Here is an 18,668-nt window from a genome sequence, read left to right on the forward strand (position 1 = left end):
GTTGTTTATAATATAAAAATTGTAGCTAAAATATTTAAGAAAAAAAATTAAAATATACAACATATTTTAAGTAAAAAAAATTTAAAGCTCTAGATCCCAATGTGTTTCATCTGTTTTTTTTGTTCCTTTTTCTTATGTGGTTTCAAAATTCCTGAGATAAGTAGTTCTGGCCTTAGAGTGTTATATATATAAGCGTCTGTAGCATGTATCAAGGAACATGTTATCATACCTGTGTGTTTTTACAGGTGACTGATGCCCGGTGAGAAGGTGAACGTGACATATACCCTCGTCAGCTGCAAGAAAGGAACCACGAGACAGGTAATTAATATTTATATTAATTACTGATAACAATCAGGCTAGATGTAAAATCTAGACCTGCAGAGATGTTATAGTCTCTCCCTTATACATGAAGATGTATGTGTTGTTAATAAGTATATCGTTTATGGACAGCTTCTTATATAACACAAGCATATCTCAGGTACAGAGATTAGGAACATTTATGATCCTTATTCTCTGTCTTTTATTTGTAGGAATCCCCTTTTTCAATATTTAATAGAAATGACTCAACTGACTGCAGAGTTTACAAGTTTACTTTAGACTGTGGGCTGACTGACCGCAGTTTTTGGACTTAACTGTACTAAGTAAAGAAAAGTCAATATTTTTTTGCTTCAAACATATAATTATAGCCAAAGACTATAGCCAAAATAACACATAGCCTTTTAACATAATGCTGAAGGGCATAATACACTGCACTTTAATACTAGTGCAGTGTATTATAAAAGCGATCTGAAGATTGCTGTTAAAAGTCCCCTTTATAAAAAAAATTAAAGGCTAGGTTCAAACTTAGGAATTTTCAGCCGGAATAACTATTGCCGGAGATTCCGCAGATGCATTGCCGTCCACATAGGTGGCAATGTGTTCTGCATGGATCCTATCTAAAAAAAAGTTAAAAATAAACAAGTTATAAAATAATTAAGCCCCACCCATCCCCTACAAAAACACATGTACATATATAAAAAAAAAGAAAAAGATTTTAAAAATAACCCAAAAAATATAAAAAATAACCCAACCCTCCCCTCACATTCGCCATAAATAAACATTGGCTGTCAACATAATGTTTGCAGCCATAATACACTGCACTGTAATACTAGTGCAATGTATTATATGGGTGATCAGTAGATCGCTTGTGAAAGCTCTCTCATGGGATAAAAAAGAACAAATAATAGTTAATAAACTAATTAAACAGAACACCCTTAAAAACATATAAAAAAAAGAGAATAAAAAATAAAAAAATAGCCACAATTAAACCACTGACAATACCATAACCATACATTGTCTTTTTTGAACAATACCGAGAGGCATAAGACACTGCCATACTACTGCAGTCTATTAATATATAAGCTATCGAAAGATGGCAGCTTTCAGTCCCTTAATAGGTATACTTAAAACTAGTAAGAAAAAAAACAAGGTTAATAAAATAATAAAAAAAAAACTAAAACTCAACTTCCCCAAAAACATCATTTAAAACATTTTTGTATCATATACAAAATTAAGAAAGCAGAACAAAATATATAAAAATGTCCAAAAAACTGTATTACCACATAAAATACTCCTAATGATAGCCATAACCATACACTGCTTGTTAGCATAATGCTGAGAGGCATAATACCCTGCACTACAATAGTAGTGCAGTGTTTCATAGAAACGTTCAGATCAGTGGTGAAAGGTCGCTCTCTTACGGGAAAGACAAAATTAGAAAGGCAGAAATGATATGAAAAACAAAAACCTTAATAATAACAAAATATTTAATAAATAAAATATAGCTGCAAGCAGCGATACAGTTGGCCAAGCTGCACTGCTGGGTTATAATACACGATTGCTATGACCCCTGATGGTGATGGTGATCGTGGACATGTGTGCTAATTTTCACATTGTGCTGACCAGTTATTTAAGAGTAAAGTATGCTTGCTAAATATTGCGCAATCCAAAATGGAGGCCAAACCATGTAAATGTGGTAGAGAAAGGGATCACGAACATGTGTGCTAATTTTCACAGTGTTCTGACCAGTAATTTCAGAGACAACTATGCATGCAGAATATTGCTTAATCAAACATGGCCGCCAAATCTGTGATCAATTGTGGTACAGACAGTGATGACAAACATGTGTGCTAATTTTTGCACGGTTCTCACCAGTTCTTTTAGAGAAAACTATGTTTGCAGAATATTGTGCAATCCAATATGGCTGCCAAATCTGGTGATCAATAGTGGTACAGAAAGTGATCACGAGCATGTGTGCTTATTTTTATATTGTTCTGACCTACAATTTTAGAGAAAACTATGTTTGCAGAATATTGCGCAATCCAATGTGGCCGCCAAATCTGGTAATCAATAGTGGTACAGGAAGTGATCACGAACATGTGTGCAAATTTTCACATTGTTCAGAAAAAATTACCAAAAACAATATAAAAAATAAATAATCCAAAACCTCGCTCACATTAGCCATAACTAAACATTGGCTGTCAGCACAAGGCTGAAAGGCATAATGTACTGCACTACAATTCCAGTGCAGTTTATTAAATGAGCGATCTGAAGATCGCTGGTTAAAGCCCTCTTACAGGATTAGTTTGAAAAGTACAAAGAAAAGAAATAATCGATAAAATAATAAAAAACTATTGTCAGCATAATGTTGGGAGGCATAAAACATTTAATAATATAATTCAACCCCCCCCTTTCAAAATTAAAAGGCATACATTCCCATTACATGATTAACTGTTGTTTATAATATAAAAATTGTAGCTAAAATATTTAAGAAAAAAAATTAAAATATACAACATATTTTAAGTAAAAAAAATTTAAAGCTCTAGATCCCAATGTGTTTCATCTGTTTTTTTTGTTCCTTTTTCTTATGTGGTTTCAAAATTCCTGAGATAAGTAGTTCTGGCCTTAGAGTGTTATATATATAAGCGTCTGTAGCATGTATCAAGGAACATGTTATCATACCTGTGTGTTTTTACAGGTGACTGATGCCCGGTGAGAAGGTGAACGTGACATATACCCTCGTCAGCTGCAAGAAAGGAACCACGAGACAGGTAATTAATATTTATATTAATTACTGATAACAATCAGGCTAGATGTAAAATCTAGACCTGCAGAGATGTTATAGTCTCTCCCTTATACATGAAGATGTATGTGTTGTTAATAAGTATATCGTTTATGGACAGCTTCTTATATAACACAAGCATATCTCAGGTACAGAGATTAGGAACATTTATGATCCTTATTCTCTGTCTTTTATTTGTAGGAATCCCCTTTTTCAATATTTAATAGAAACGACTCAACTGACTGCAGAGTTTACAAGTTTACTTTAGACTGTGGGCTGACTGACCGCAGTTTTTGGACTTAACTGTACTAAGTAAAGAAAAGTCAATATTTTTTTGCTTCAAACATATAATTATAGCCAAAGACTATAGCCAAAATAACACATAGCCTTTTATCATAATGCTGAAGGGCATAATACACTGCACTTTAATACTAGTGCAGTGTATTATAAAAGCGATCTGAAGATTGCTGTTAAAAGTCCCCTTTATAAAAAAAATTAAAGGCTAGGTTCAAACTTAGGAATTTTCAGCCGGAATAACTATTGCCGGAGATTCCGCAGATGCATTGCCGTCCACATAGGTGGCAATGTGTTCTGCATGGATCCTATCTAAAAAAAAGTTAAAAATAAACAAGTTATTAAATAATTAAGCCCCACCCATCCCCTACAAAAACACATGTACATATATAAAAAAAAGAAAAAGATTTTAAAAATAACCCAAAAAATATAAAAAATAACCCAACCCTCCCCTCACATTCGCCATAAATAAACATTGGCTGTCAACATAATGTTTGCAGCCATAATACACTGCACTGTAATACTAGTGCAATGTATTATATGGGTGATCAGTAGATCGCTTGTGAAAGCTTTCTCATGGGATAAAAAAAGAACAAATAATAGTTAATAAACTAATTAAACAGAACACCCTTAAAAACATAAAAAAAAGAGAATAAAAAATAAAAACATAGCCACAATTAAACCACTGACAATACCATAACCATACATTGTCTTTTTTGAACAATACCGAGAGGCATAAGACACTGCCATACTACTGCAGTCTATTAATATATAAGCTATCGAAAGATGGCAGCTTTCAGTCCCTTAATAGGTATAGTTAAAACTAGTAAGAAAAAAAACAAGGTTAATAAAATAATAAAAAAAAAACTAAAACTCAACTTCCCCAAAAACATCATTTAAAACATTTTTGTATCATATACAAAATTAAGAAAGCAGAACAAAATATATAAAAATGTCCAAAAAACTGTATTACCACATAAAATACTCCTAATGATAGCCATAACCATACACTGCTTGTTAGCATAATGCTGAGAGGCATAATACCCTGCACTACAATAGTAGTGCAGTGTTTCATAGAAACATTCAGATCAGTGGTGAAAGGTCGCTCTCTTACGGGAAAGACAAAATTAGAAAGGCAGAAATGATATGAAAAACAAAAACCTTAATAATAACAAAATATTTAATAAATAAAATATAGCTGCAAGCAGCGATACAGGTGGCCAAGCTGCACTGCTGGGTTATAATACACGATTGCTATGACCCCTGATGGTGATGGTGATCGTGGACATGTGTGCTAATTTTCACATTGTGCTGACCAGTTATTTAAGAGTAAAGTATGCTTGCTAAATATTGCGCAATCCAAAATGGAGGCCAAACCATGTAAATGTGGTAGAGAAAGGGATCACGAACATGTGTGCTAATTTTCACAGTGTTCTGACCAGTAATTTCAGAGACAACTATGCATGCAGAATATTGCTTAATCAAACATGGCCGCCAAATCTGTGATCAATTGTGGTACAGACAGTGATGACAAACATGTGTGCTAATTTTTGCACGGTTCTCACCAGTTCTTTTAGAGAAAACTATGTTTGCAGAATATTGTGCAATCCAATATGGCTGCCAAATCTGGTGATCAATAGTGGTACAGAAAGTGATCACGAGCATGTGTGCTTATTTTTATATTGTTCTGACCTACAATTTTAGAGAAAACTATGTTTGCAGAATATTGCGCAATCCAATGTGGCTGCCAAATCTGGTAATCAATAGTGGTACAGGAAGTGATCACGAACATGTGTGCAAATTTTCACATTGTTCAGAAAAAATTACCAAAAACAATATAAAAAATAAATAATCCAAAACCTCCCTCACATTAGCCATAACTAAACATTGGCTGTCAGCACAAGGCTGAAAGGCATAATGTACTGCACTACAATTCCAGTGCAGTTTATTAAATGAGCGATCTGAAGATCGCTGGTTAAAGCCCTCTTACAGGATTAGTTTGAAAAGTACAAAGAAAAGAAATAATCGATAAAATAATAAAAAACTATTGTCAGCATAATGTTGGGAGGCATAAAACATTTAATAATATAATTCAACCCCCCCCCTTTCAAAATTAAAAGGCATACATTCCCATTACATGATTAACTGTTGTTTATAATATAAAAATTGTAGCTAAAATATTTAAGAAAAAAAATTAAAATATACAACATATTTTAAGTAAAAAAAAATTTAAAGCTCTAGATCCCAATGTGTTTCATCTGTTTTTTTTGTTCCTTTTTCTTATGTGGTTTCAAAATTCCTGAGATAAGTAGTTCTGGCCTTAGAGTGTTATATATATAAGCGTCTGTAGCATGTATCAAGGAACATGTTATCATACCTGTGTCTTTTTACAGGTGACTTATGCCCGGTGAGAAGGTGAACGTGGCATATACCCTCGTCAGCTGCAAGAAAGGAACCACGAGACAGGTAATTAATATTTATATTAATTACTGATAACAATCAGGCTAGATGTAAAATCTAGACCTGCAGAGATGTTATAGTCTCTCCCTTATGCATGAAGATGTATGTGTTGTTGATAATTATATCGTTTATGGACAGCTTCTTATATAACACAAGCATATCTCAGGTACAGAGATTAGGAACATTTATGATCCTTATTCTCTGTGTTTTTTATTTGTAGGAATCCCCTTTTTCAATATTTAATAGAAACGACTCAACTGACTGCAGAGTTTACAAGTTTACTTTAGACTTTGGGCTGACTGACCGCAGTTTTTGGATTTAACTGTACTAAGTAAAGAAAAGTCAATATTTTTTTGTTTCAAATATATAATTATAGTCAAAGACTATAGCCATAATAACACAGCCTTTTAACATAATGCTGAAGGGTATAATACACTGCAGTTTAATACTAGTGCAGAGTATTATAAAAGCGATCTTAAGATCTTTGTTAAAAGTCCCTTTTATAAAAAAATTAAAGGTTAGGTTCAAACTAAGGAATTTTCAGCCGGAATAACTATTGCCGGAGATTCCGCAGATGCATTGCCGTCCCCATAGGTGGCAATGTGTTCTGCATGGATCCTATCTAAAAATAAAAGTTAAAAATAAACAAGTTATAAAATAATTAAGCTCCACCCATCCCCTACAAAAAACACATGTACATATATAAAAAAAGAAAAAGATTTTAAAAATAACCCAAAAATATAAAAATAACCCAACCCTCCCCTCACATTCGCCATAAATAAACATTGGCTGTCAACATAATGTTTGCAGCCATAATACACTGCAATCTAATACTAGTGCAATGTATTATATGGGTGATCAGTAGATCGCTTGTGAAAGCTCTCTCATGGGATAAAAAAAGAACAAATAATAGTTAATAAACTAATTAAACAGAACACCCTTAAAAACATATAAAAAAAAGAGAATAAAAAAAAAAAATAACCACAATTAAACCACTGATAATACCATAACCATACATTGTCTTTTTGAACAATACCGAGAGGCATAAGACACTGCCATACTACTGCAGTCTATTAATATATAATCTATCGAAAGATGGCAGCTTTCAGTCCCTTAATAGGAATAGTTAAAACTAGTAAGAAAAAAACAAGGTTAATAAAATAATTAAAAAAAAATAAAATTCAACTTCCCCAAAAACATCCTTTAAAACATTTTTGGATCATATACAAAATTAAGAAAGCAGAACAAAATATATAAAAATGTCCAAAAAACTGTATTACCACATAAAATACTCCTAACCATAGCCATAACCATACACTGCTTGTTAGCATAATGCTGAGAGGCATAATACCCTGCACTACAATAGTAGTGCAATGTTTCATAGAAATGTTCAGATCAGTGGTGAAAGGTCGCTCTGTTACGGGAAAGACAAAATTAGAAAGGCAGAAATCCTATGAAAAACAAAAACCTTAATAATAAAAAAAATTTTAATTAATAAATTATAGCTGCAAGCAGCGATACAGGTGGCCAAGCTGCACTGCTGGGTTATAATACACGATTGCTATGACCCCTGATGGTTATGGTGATTGTGGACATGTGTGCTAATTTTCACATTGTGTTGACCAGTTATTTAAGAGAAAAGTATGCTTGCAAAATATTGCGCAATCCAAAAGGGAGGCCAAACCATGTAAATGTGGTAGAGAAAGGGATCACGAACATGTGTGCTAATTTTCACAGTGTTCTGACCAGTAATTTCAGAGAAAACTATGCATGCAGAATATTGCTTAATCAAACATGGCCACCAAATCTGTCATCAATTGTGGTACAGACAGTGATGACAAACATGTGTGCTAATTTTTGCACGGTTCTCACCAGTTCTTTTAGAGAAAACTATGTTTGCAGAATATTGCACAATCCAATATAGCTGCCAAATCTGGTGATCAATAGTGGTACATAAAGTGATCACGAGCATGTGTTCTTATTTTCATATTGTTCTGACCTACAATTTTAGAGAAAACTATGTTTGCAGAATATTGCGCAATCCAATGTGGCCGCCAAATCTGGTAATCAATAGTGGTACAGGAAGTGATCACGAACATGTGTGCTTATTTTCATATTGTTCTGACCTACAAATTTAGAGAAAACTATGTTTGCAGAATATTGCGCAATCCAATGTGGCTGCCAAATCTGGTGATCAATAGTGGTACAGGAAGTGATCACGAACATGTGTGCAAATTTTCACATTGTTCAGAAAAAATTACCAAAAACAATATAAAAAATAAATAATCCAAAACCTCCCTCACATTAGCCATAACTAAACATTGGCTGTCAGCACAAGGCTGAAAGGCATAATATACTGCACTACAATACCAGTGCAGTTTATTATATGAGCGATCTGAAGATCGCTGGTAAACGCCCTCTTACTGGATTAGTTTGAAAAGTACAAAGAAAAGAAATGGTCGATAAAATAATAAAAAAACTATTGTCAGCATAATGTTGGGAGGCAAAAAACATTTAATAATATAATTCAACCCCCCCCCCCATTCAAAATTAAAAGGCATACATTCCCATTACATGATTAACTGTTGTTTATAATATACAAATTGTAGATAAAATATTTAAGAAAGAAAATTAAAATATACAATATATTTTAAGTAAAAAAAACCTCTAGATCCCAATGTGTTTCATCTGTTTTTTTGTTCCTTTTTTTGTTCCGTTTTTTTGTGTGAAAAAGTTCCTTTTTCTAACTGACCGCAGATTTAGGACTTAAAGGGGTACTCCGGTGAAAACCTTTTTTCTTTTAAATCAACTGGTGGCAGAAAGTTAAACATATTTGTAAATTACTTCTATTAAAAAAGCTTAATCCTTCCTGTACTTATTAGCTGCTGAATAATACAAAGGAAATTCTTTTCTTTCTGGAATGCTCTCTGATGACATCACGAGCACAGTGCTCTCCGCTGATGTTATTATAATAATAATAATGCTTTATTTATTGTTGTCCTTAGGGAGATTTGATCCCAAGTCCCCAGCACTGCAAGGCAGCAGTGCTAACCACTGAGCCACCATGCTGCCCTTAGCATACATCTGCTATGCATGGTTCCTAAAATGGACAGAGATGTCAGCAGAGAGCACTGTGTTCGTGATGTCATCAGTGTTCCAAAAAGAAAGGAATTTCCTCTGTAGCATTCAGCAGCTAATAAGTACTGGAAGGATTAAGATATTTTAATAGAAGTAATTTACAAATATGTTTAACTTTCTGCCACCAGTTGATTTAAAAGAAAAAAGGTTTTCACCGGAGTACCCCTTTAACTGTACTAAGTAAAGAAAAATCTGTATTTTTTTTGCTTCAAATATATAATTATAGCCAAAGACTATAGCCATAGTAACACATAGCCTTTTAACATAATGCTGAAGGGCATAATACACTGCAGTTTAATACTAGTGCACTGTATTATAAAAGCGATCTGAAGACCGCTGTTAAAAGTCCCCTTCATAAAAAATTAAAGGCTAGGTTCAAACTAAGGAATATTCAGCCGGAATAACTTTTGCCGGAGATTCCACAAATGCATTGCCGTCCACATAGGTGGCAATATGTTCTGCATGGATCCTATCTAAAAAAAAAGTTAAAAATAAACAAGTTATAAAATAATTAAGCCCCACCCATCCCCTACAAAAACATATGTACATATATAAAAAAGAGAAAGATTTTAAAAATAACCCAACCCTCCCCTCACATTCGCCATAATTAAACATTGGCTGTCAACATAATGTTTGCAGCCATAATACACTGCACTGTAATACTAGTGCAATGTATTATATGGGTGATCAGTAGATCGCTTGTGAAAGCTCTCTCATGGGATACAAAAAGAACAAATAATAGTTAATAGACTAATTAAACAGAACACCCTTAAAAACATATTAAAAAAAGAGAGCAAAATGTTTTAAAAAAAAAATAACCACAATTAAACCACTGACAATACCATAACCATACATTGTCTTTTTGAACAATACCGAGAGGCATAAGACACTGCCATACTACTGCAGTCTATTAATATATAAGCTATCAAAAGATGGCAGCTTTCAGTCCCTTAATAGGAATAGTTAAAACTAGTAAGAAAAAAACAAGGTTAATAAAATAATAAAAAAAAAAAACTAAAACTCAAGTTCCCCCAAAACATCCTTTAAAAACATTTTTGTATCATATACAAAATTAAGAAAGCAGAACAAAATATATAAAAATTTCCAAAAAACTGTATTACCACATAAAATACTTCTAACGATAGCCATAACCATACACTGCTTGTTAGCATAATGCTGAGAGGCATAATACCCTGCACTATAATAGTAATACAGTGTTTCATAGAAACGTTCAGATCAGTGGTGAAAGGTCGCTCTCTTACGGGAAAGACAAAATTAGAATGGCAGAAATGCTATGAAAAACAAAAACCTTAATAATGAAAAAAATTTAAGAAATAAAATATAGCTGCAAGCAGTGTTAGAGGTTGCCAAGCTGCACTGCTGGGCTATAATACATGATTGCTGTGACCCCTGATGGTGATGGTGATCGTGGACATATGTGCTAATTTTAACATTTTGCTGACCAGTTATTTAAGAGAAAAATATGCTTGCAAAATATTGTGCAATCCAAAATGGAGGCCAAACCACGTAAATGTGGTAGAGAAAGGGATCACGAACATGTGTGCTAATTTTCATAATGTTCTGACCAGTAATTTCAGAGACAACTATGCATGCAGAATATTGCTTAATCAAACATGGCCACCAAATCTGTCATCAATTGTGGTACAGACAGTGATGACAAACATGTGTGCTAATTTTTGCACGTTTCTCACCAGTTCTTTTGGAGAAAACTATGTTTGCAGAATATTGCGCAATCCAATATGGCTGCCAAATCTGGTGATCAATAGTGGTACAGAAAGTGATCACGAACATGTGTGCTTATTTTCATATTGTTCTGACCTACAATTTTAGAGAAAACTATGTTCGCAGAATATTGCGCAATCCAATGTGGCAGCCAAATCTGGTAATCAATAGTGGTAGAGGAAGTGATCACGAACATGTGTGCTTATTTTCATATTGTTCTGGCCTACAAATTTAGAGAAAACTATATTTGCAGAATACAGTGGTCCCTGAACATATGATATTAATTGGTTCCAGGAGAACCATCATATGTTGAAACCATCATATGTCGAGTACATATGTGTCATGATTCGGCTAGCTGGATGTGGATCCTCGGTGTCAGCGAGGGATTGGCGTGGACCTTGTCGGTGGACCGGTTCTAAGATGCTACTGGTATTCACCAGAGCCCGCCGCAAAGCGGGATGGTCTTGCTGCGGCGGTAGCAACCAGGTCGTATCCACCGGCAACGGCTCAACCTCGCTGACTGCTGAGAAGGCGTGGGACAGAAGGACTAGGCAGAGGCAAGGTCAGACGTAGCAGGCTTTGGATAACACTAGACGCTTTCACTGGCACAAGGCAACAAGATCCGGCAAGGAAGTGCAGGGAAAGTGAGGTAATATAGCCAGGAAGCAGGTGGGAGCTAATTAGGCTAATTGGGCCAGGCACCAATCATTGGTGCACTGGCCCTTTAAATCTTAGAGAGCTGTCGCGCGCGCGCCCTAAGGAGCAGAGCCGCGCGCGCCAGGACATGACAGCCGGGGCCGGGACAGGTGAGTGACTTGGGATGCGATTCGCGAGCGGGCGCGTCCCGCTATGCGAATCGCATCCCCGCCGGCAATGTCAGTGCAGCGCTCCTGGTCAGCGGGTCTGACCGGGGCGCTGCAGAGAGAGGAACGCCGCGAGCACTCCGGGGAGGAGCAGGGACCCGGAGCGCTCGGCGTAACAATATGTCTATGTAAAAATGGTAATTGGTTCTGGGGCCTTGGAACCATTGTATGTTGAATACATATCTCTATGGGAAACTGCTAATTGGTTCTGGAATGACCATTGTATGTGGAGTGTATGGGGAGTGTTTAACAAACCAGGGTGCCTCCAGCTGTTGCACAACTACAACTCCCAGCATGCATGTACAGCCATTGACTGTCTGGGCATGCTGGGAGTTATAGTTTTGCAACAGCTGGAGGCACACTGATAGGAAAACATTGATGTATGGGGTGTATATGTATTGTATGTGATGTGTGACATTGCATACAGTACTGTACAGTTCTTTAAATACCATCAGGGGGGACAGAATGTCGTCCATTACTATACTGCCGACTACAGCTCTATAGGAAAGGAAGGGGAGGGCAGCCAGCAGCTCATTGGATGCCTGCAGCAAGATGCTGCAGGCTATTGACTATAGCTGCACTGGGGGCGGGGCTTACACGGAGCTCACAGTGGAAGCCTGCGTGAGTTAGCAGGACAGCATGTGAGTAACAGGAGGCAGAACGGGGCACACGGGGCACATTATACAACTATCTGTCAGTTGCTGAAGTTGTCTGCGCTGTCAGATAGCTGTTTGTACGATGGCCCCGACACACAGCAGCATCATATGTCGATGCTGCCTTCAACATACGATAAGCTCTGAGAGGCCATCATATGTTGAAATGATCATATGTCGGGGCCATCATAAGTCGGGGGGTCACTGTATTGCGCAATCCAATATGGCTGCCAAATCTGGTGATCAATAGTGGTACAGAAGGTGATCACGAACATGTGTGCTTATTTTCATATTGTTCTGACCTACAATTTTAGAGAAAACTATGTTTGCAGAATATTGCGCAATCCAATGTGGCCGCCAAATCTGGTAATCAATAGTGGTACAGGAAGTGATCACGAACATGTGTTCTTATTTTCATATTGTTCTGACCTACAAATTTAGAGAAAACTATGTTTGCAGAATATTGCGCAATCCAATGTGGCTGCCAAATCTGGTGATCAATAGTCGTACAGGAAGTGATCACGAACATGTGTGCAAATTTTCATATTGTTCAGAAAAAATTACCAAAAACAATATAAAAAATAAATAATCCAAAACCTCCCTCACATTAGCCATAACTAAACATTGGCTGTCAGCACAAGGCTGAAAGGCATAATATACTGCACTACAATACCAGTGCAGTTTATTATATGAGCGATCTGAAGATCGCTGGTAAACACCCTCTTACAGGATGAGTTTGAAAAGTACAAAGAAAATAAATGGTCGATAAAATAATAAAAAAACTATTGTCAGCATAATGTTGGGAGGCATAAAACATTTAATAATATAATTCAACCCCCCCCCTTTCAAAATTAAAAGGCATACATTTCCATTACATGATTAACTGTTGTTTATAATATAAAAATTGTAGATAAAATATTTAAGAAAGAAAATTAAAATATACAATATATTTTAGTTAAAAAAAAAAAAAAGAGTTCTAGATCCCAATGTGTTTCATCTGTTTTTTGTTTGTTTTTTTGTTCCTTTTTCTTATGTGGTTTCAAAATTCCTGACATAAGTAGTTCTGGCCTTAGAGTGTTATATATATTAGCGTCTGTAGCATGTATCAAGGAACATGTTATTATACCTGTGTCTTTTTACAGGTGACTGATGACCAATGAGAAGGTGACCATGACATATACCCTCGTCAGCTGCAAGAAAGGAACCACGAGACAGGTAATTAATATTTATATTAATTACTGATAACAATCAGCCTAGATGTAAAATCTAGACCTGCAGAGATGTTATAGTCTCTCCCTTATACATGAAGATGTATGTGTTGTTAATAAATATATCGTTTATGGACAGCTTCTTATATAACGCAAGCATATCTCAGGTACAGAGATTAGGAACATTTATGATCCCTATTCTCTGTTTTTTATTTGTAGGAATCCCCTTTTTCATTATTTAATAGAATAGACTCAACTGACTGCAGAGTTTACAAGTTTACTTTAGACAGTGGGCTGACTGACCGCAGATTTAAGACTTAACTGTACTAAGTAAAGAAAAATCTATATTTTTTTGCTTCAAATATATAATTATAGCCAAAGACTATAGCCATAGTAACACATAGCCTTTTAACATAATGCTGAAGGGCATAATACACTGCACTTTAATACTAGTGCAGTGTATTATAAAAGCGATCTGAAGATCACTGTTAAAAGTCCCCTTTATAAAAAATTAAAGGCTAGGTTCAAACTAAGGAATTTTCAGCCGGAATAACTATTGCCGGAGATTCAACAGATGCATTGCCGTCCACATAGGTGGCAATGTGTTCTGCATGGATCCTATCTAAAAAAAAAAGTTAAAAATAAACAAGTTATTAAATAATTAAGCCCCACCCATCCCCTACAAAAAACATATGTACAAATATAAAAAAAGAAAAAGATTTAAACAATAACCCAAAAAATATATGAAAATAACCCGACCCTCCGCTCACATTCGCCATAATTAAACATTGGCTGTCAACATAATGCTGGCAGCCATAATACACTGTACTGTAATACTAGTGCAATGTATTATATGGGTGATCAGTAGATCGCTTGTGAAAGCTCTCTCATGGGATAAAAAAGAGCAAATAATAGTTAATAAACTAATTAAACAGAACACCCTTAAAACATTAAAAAAGAGAATTTTTTTTTAAATAACCACAATTAAACCACTGACAATACCATAACCATACATTGTCTTTATGAACAATACCGAGAGGCATAAGACACTGCCATACTACTGCAGTCTATTAATATATAAGCTATCAAAAGATGGTGGCTTTCAGTCCCTTAATAGGAATAGTTAAAACTAGTAAGAAAAAAAACAAGGTTAATAAAATAATTTAAAAAAAACTAAAACTCTGTATCATAACGCTGTATCATATACACAATAAAGAAAGCAGAACAAAATATATAAAAATGTCCAAAAAACTGTATTACCACATAAAATACTCCTAACGATAGCCATAACCATACACTGCTTGTTAGCATAATGCTGAGAGGCATAATACTCTGCACTATAATAGTAATGCAGTGTTTCATAGAAACGTTCAGATCAGTGGTGAAAGGTCGCTCTCTTACGGGAAAGACAAAATTAGAAAGGCAGAACTGCTATGAAAAACAAAAACCTTAATAATAAAAAAATATTTAATAAATAAAATATAGCTGCAAGCAGCGATACAGGTTGCCAAGCTGCACTGCTGTGCTATAATACACGATTGCTGTGACCCCTGATGGTGATGGTGATCGTGGACATGTGTGCTAATTTTCACATTGTGCTGACCAGTTATTTAAGACAAAAGTATGCTTGCAAAATATTGCGCAATCCAAAATGGAGGCCAAACCGTGTAAATGTGGTAGAGAAAGGGATCACAAACATGTGTGCTAATTTTCATTGTTCTGACCAGTAATTTCAGAGACAACTATGTATGCAGAATATTGCTTAATCAAACATGGCCGCCAAATCTGTCATCAATTGTAGTACAGAAAGGGATGACAAACATGTGTGCTAGTTTTTGCACGGTTCTCACCAGTTCTTTTAGAGAAAACTATGTTTGCCGAATATTGCGCAATCCAATATGGCCACCAAATCTGTGATCAATAGTGGTATAGAAAGTGATCACGAACATGTGTGCTTATTTTCATATTGTTCTGACCTACAATTTTAGAGAAAACTATGTTTGAAGAATATTGCACAATCAAATGTGGCCGCCAAATCTTGTGATCAATAGTGGTACAGGAGGTGATCACGAACATGTATGCTAATTTTCATATTGTTCGAAAAAAATAACCCAAAAAATATCAAAAAATAAATGATCCAAAACCTCCCTCACATTAGCCATAACTAAACAATGGCTGTCAGCATAAGGCTGAAAGGCATGATATACTGCACTGCAATACCAATGCAGTTTATTATATGAGCGATCTGAAGATTGCTGGTAAACGCAATCTTACAGGATTAGTTTGAAAATACAAAGAAAAGAAACGGTCGATAAAATACTAAAAAAAATTGTCAGCATAATGTGGGGAGGCATAAAACATTTAAGAAAATAATTCAAACCCCCCCCCCCTTTCAAAATTAAAAGGCATACATTCCCATTACATGATTAACTGTTGTATATAATATAAAAATTGTAGATAAAATATTTAAGATTTTTTTAAATATACAATATATTTTAAATAAATAAAAAAAGATCTAGATCCCAATGTGTTTCATCTGTTTTTTGTTGTTCCTTTTTCTTATGTGGTTTCAAAATTCCTGAGATAAGTAGTTCTGGTCTTAGAGTGTTATTTATATAAGCGTCTGTAGCATGTATCAAGGAACATGTTATCATACCTGTGTCTTTTTACAGGTGACTGATGCCCGGTGAGAAGGTGAACGTGACATATAGCCTCGTCAGCTGCAAGAAAGGAACCACGAGTCAGGTAATTAATATTTATATTAATTACTGATAACAGTCAGGCTAGATGTAAAATCTAGACTTGCAGAGATGTTATAGTCTCTCCCTTATACATGAAGATGTATGTGTTGTTAATAAGTATATCGTTTATGGACAGCTTCTTATATAACACAAGCATATCTCAGGTACAGAGATTGGGAACATTTATGATCCTTATTCTCTGTCTTTTATTTGTAGGAATCCCCTTTTTCAATATTTAATAGAAACGACTCAACTGACTGCAGAGTTTACAAGTTTACATTAGACTGTGGGCTGACTGACCGCAGATTTAGGACTTAACTGTACTAAGTAAAGAAAAATCAATATTGTTTTTTGCTTCAAATATATAATTATAGCCAAAGACTATAGCCATAATAACACATAGCCTTTTAACATAATGCTAAAGGGCATAATACACTGCACTTTAATACTAGTGCAGTGTATTATAAAAGCGATCTGAAGATCGCTGTTAAAGTCCCCTTTATACAAAAAAAACTTAAAGGCTAGTTTAAACTTAGGAATTTTCAGCCAGAATAACTATTGCGGGAGATTCCACAGATGCATTGCCGTACCCATAAGTGGCAATGTGTTCTGCATGGATCCTATCTAAAAAAAAGTTAAAAATAAACAAGTTATAAAATAATTAAGCCCCACCCATCCCCTACAAAAACACATGTAAATATATAAAAAAAGAAAAAGATTTTAAAAATAACCCAAAAAATATAAAAAATAACCCAACCCTCCCCTCACATTCGGCGTAATTAAACATTGGCTGTCAACATAATGTTGGCAGCCATAATACATTGCAGTGTAATACTAGTGCAATGTATTATATGGGCGATCAGTAGATCGCTTGTGAGAGCCCTTTCATGGGATAAAAAAAGAGAAAAAAAGTTAATAAACTAATTAATCAGAACACCCTTAAAAACATATGAACCCCTTAACGACGCAGGACGTAAATGTACGTCCTGGTGACGTGGTACTTAACGCACCAGGTCGTACAATTATGTCCTGAGCATAACCGCGGGCATCGGAGCGATGCCAGCATCATGCGCGGCAGGTCCCGGCTGTGCATCGCAGCCAGGGACGCGCAGATAATGGCGGACACCTGCGATTCCGCGGATGTCCGCCATTAACCCCTCAGATGCCGTGATCAATACCGATCACGGCATCTGCAGGATCGTGGTCACTTAACAGGATGATCGGATCGCCCGCAGCGCTGCCGCGGCGATCTGATCATCCTGCACGGCAGACGGAGGTCCCCTCACCTGCCTCCGCTGTCTTCCGGGAGTCTTCTGCTCTGATCTGCCTTCCCGCAGACCAGAGCAGAAGTTCACCGATAACCCTAATCAGTGCTATGTCCTATACATAGCACTGAACAGGATTAGCAATCGAGTGATTGCTTTAAATAGTCCCCTATGGGGACTATTAAAGTGTAAAAATAAAAGTAAAAAAAGTAAAAAAATAGAGTTAAAAAAATTTAAAAAACCCCTCCCCCAATAAAAACGTGAATTGTCCCATTTTCCCTATTTTACCCCCAAAAAGTGTAAAAAAAATATTTTATATACATATTTGATATCGCCGCGTGCGTAAATATCCGAACTATTAAAATAAAATGTAAATGATCCCGTACGGTGAACGGCGTGAACGTAAAAAACAAAAGTCCAAAATAGCTGCTTTTTTATAACATTTTATTCCCAAAAAAATTAATAAAAAATGTAATAAAAGTTTTGTATAAGCAAATTTGGTATTGTAAAAAAGTACAGATCACGGTGCAAAAAATGAGCCCTCATACCGCCGCTATTACGGAAAATTGAAAAAGTTATAGGTCTTCAAAATAGGGGGATTTTAAACGTACTAATTTGGTTAAAAAGTTTGCAACTTTTCTTTAATCGCAACAGTAATAGAAAAGTATATTATCATGGGTATCATTTTAATTGTATTGACCCAGAGAATGAAAGACATATGTCATTTTTACTGTAAATTGTACGGCGTGAAAACAAAACCTTCCAAAATTTGCAAAATTGTGGTTTTCTTTTTAATTTCCCCACACAAATAGTATTTTTTTGGTTGTGCCATACATTTCATGATAAATTTAGTGATGGCATTACAACGGACAACTGGTCACGCAAAAAACAAGCCCTCATACTAGTCTGTGGATGAAAATATAAAAGAGTTATGATTTTTTGAAGGGGAGAAGGAAAAAAAGAAAACGTAAAAATACTTTAAAGTCCTTAAGGGGTTAAAATAGAGATTTTTTTTTTAAACCTCCATAAAACCACTGACAATACCGTAACCATACATTGTCGTTTTGAACAATGCCGAGAGGCATAAGACACTGTCATACCACTGCAGTCTATTAATATATGAGCTATCAAAAGATGGCTGCTTTAAGTCCCTTAATAGGAATAGTTAAAACTTATAAGAAAAAATAAAAAGGTTAATAAAAT

At 35.3% G+C, this 18,668-nt stretch overlaps 1 protein-coding gene across 1 annotated transcript in view; it reads left to right on the forward strand.

The window, feature by feature from the left end:
• Positions 1–5,843: 5,843 nt before the first annotated feature.
• Positions 5,844–18,668, forward strand: part of LIPT1 (lipoyltransferase 1) — a gene marked incomplete at its 3' end in the record, with an annotated part of 124,768 nt that continues 111,943 nt past the window's right edge. The window contains 3 exon segments of the mRNA XM_056555950.1: positions 5,844–5,860; positions 13,394–13,466; positions 16,132–16,204.

Source organism: Hyla sarda, chromosome 2 (genome assembly GCF_029499605.1).
Source record: "Hyla sarda isolate aHylSar1 chromosome 2, aHylSar1.hap1, whole genome shotgun sequence".
Classification (NCBI taxonomy): Eukaryota; Metazoa; Chordata; class Amphibia; order Anura; family Hylidae; genus Hyla; species Hyla sarda.